Source organism: Myotis brandtii, unplaced genomic scaffold (assembly GCF_000412655.1).
Source record: "Myotis brandtii unplaced genomic scaffold, ASM41265v1 scaffold4832, whole genome shotgun sequence".
NCBI lineage: Eukaryota > Metazoa > Chordata > Mammalia > Chiroptera > Vespertilionidae > Myotis > Myotis brandtii.
In genome coordinates, this window is record NW_005368463.1 from 9,794 (window position 1) to 12,173 (window position 2,380).

At 57.4% G+C, this 2,380-nt stretch overlaps 1 pseudogene; it reads left to right on the forward strand.

Annotated features, from left to right (window-relative positions):
• Positions 1 to 1,389: 1,389 nt before the first annotated feature.
• Positions 1,390 to 2,373, forward strand: LOC102248462 (annotated as a pseudogene).
• Positions 2,374 to 2,380: the final 7 nt, after the last annotated feature.

Genomic DNA, 2,380 nt, shown 5'->3' on the forward strand with positions numbered 1-2,380 from the left:
TGAAAACATCCCTCAGCTCCTCACCCAGGCTGGCAAGGCACCCCAGTGGGAACTCCCACCCTGAAGGGGGTGTGGCCAGCTTGAAAACAGCCCTCAGCCCCTCACCCAGGCTGGCCACACACCCCCAGCGGGGACCCTCACCCCATGGTGGCGTGGCTGGCCTGCAAACCACCACAAGCTCCTTGCCCAGGCCATCCCATGCCCCAAGGGAACCCCCACCCTGATCCGGGACACCCCTCAGGGCAGACCAGCTGGCCCCCACCCATGCACCAGGCCTCTATTTATACTAATAAAAGGATAATATGCTAATTAGACTGGGAGACCTTCCTAAGACCTTCTGGACATTCTTCTGGACAAAACCATGGTGGCGGGGCCCAGGTAGAGGTGGTTAGAGGTCAAAAGGGGAGGGCAGTTGTGAATGATCAGGCTGGTGGGGGGTGGTGCTATTGAGGGTATGCAGGCCAGCAGGGGGGCCAGTTGGGGGCAAGCAGGCCATCAGTGGGGGTCAGTTGGAGGTGATCAGGACAGCATGTGGGCAGTTTGGAGTGAGCAGGCCAGCAGGGGGACAGTTGACGGAGAGCAGGCCAATGGGGAGGGAGGGTGGGGGTGAGCAGGCCAGCAGGGGGGGCAATTGGGGGTGATCAGGCTGGTGGTGGGGGGCAGTTGGGGGCAAGCAGGCCGGCAGGCAGAGTGGTTAGGGGCAATTAGGCAGGCAGGCAGGCAGGCAGGTGAGGTGTTAGGAGCCAGTAGTCCCGGATTGCAAGAGGGATGTCCGACTGCTGGTTTTTGCCTGATCCCTGTAAATGGGCAGTAGGACATTCTTCAAGGGGTCCCAGATTGGAGAGGGTGCAGGCCGGGCTGAGGAACACCCCTTCCCCCATGCACAAATTTCATGCACCAGGCCACTAGTCCTAGCTAATAACAGGGAAATGTGCAAATTAACTGTCACTCCGTCACAAAGATAGTGGTGCCCATAGCCACAATATGGCGGTGCCCAGTCCCCTCAGGCCTGCTGGAGTCCCCAGTCCTTTTAGCCCGAACTGATTACTATGGAATGTGGACCGAGAAGGTTTTCAGCAAGTGTGAGAAGCAAGCCTTGGTGGGATCGAGGGAGAGGCGGCGGGCTCAGGGCCACTGCCGCCTGGGGAGGCCCTCGGAGTTCAGGGCTGGGGAGGAAACGCTGCTGCTGCTGGCCCAGTGCCAGGTCCCTGGTTAAGGAAGCAGGTCCAAGTTGCAGCCACGAGGCCTGGCGGGGCTGTCTCACCCCGGACCATCATGGCTGAGCTCTGGCAGGGGTGGCGAGCGCCTCCAGGATCACTGTCTGCCCCCAGGATCACTGTCTGCCCCCGTGCCACCTGCAGACACCGGTGGCACAGGCGCGGGTTGAAAATGGGACGCCTGTGCCCCTCCCCACCATGCCCCAGTCCCCGGCGAGAAGAGGGCAGCAGAATGGAGGTGCAGCCTTGGGACCCCGTTAGGAGGCACTGGGGCTCGGGAGGTGCTGGGAGCAACCTGCAGGCATGCTACAATGAAGAGGTGCTGAATTGCCAGGATGCTGAGTGCCAGCTGCTGGAGGCACACAAAGGTGCAGACGATGCGGCGCTCACCGATGCTGAGCTCAAAATTTCATCGACAGCCTGATGGATGAAATCACCTTTCTGAAGAAGGTGCATAAAGAGGAGATCATTGAGCTGCAGGCGCAGATCCAGTACAATCAGGTCTCTGTGGAGATGGACATGTTCTCCAAGCCTGACCTCTTTGCCCCGCTCAAGGACATCTGTACCCAGTATGAGAAGCTGGCTGCCAAGAACATGAAGAATGCCAAAGAATGGTTCAAGAGCCACTTTACCATGCTGACCGAGAGCACTGCCAAGAACACCGAAGCAGTGTGTGCCGCCAAGGACAAGGTGTCCGAGAGCCACCTGCTCAAGTCCAAGACCCTGGAGATCAAACCATGCTGGGGCATGAACAGAGTGCTGGAAAAGCAGCTGCAAGAGCTGGAAGATAAGCAGAACGCCGACATTAGTGCTATGCAGGACACAATCAACAAATTAGAAAATGAGTTGAGAACTGCAAAGAGTGAATTGGCATGATATTTAAAACAATACCAGGACCTCCTCAATGTGAAGATGGCTTTGGGCATTGACATTGCAGCTTACAGAAACTCTTGGAAGGTGAGGAGCCTGGCTCAGTTTCACCAGCGTGGGAAGCATAGCCAGTGGCTACTCCCAGAGTTCCCAGGTCTTTGGCTGATCTGCCTACAGTGGTTTACAGACCAACTCCTACTTGATGTCTGCTCATTCCTTCCCTTCTTACTACACAAGCCATGTCCAGGAGGAGCATATTGAGGTGGAGGAGACCATTGAGGCTGCAAAAGCCA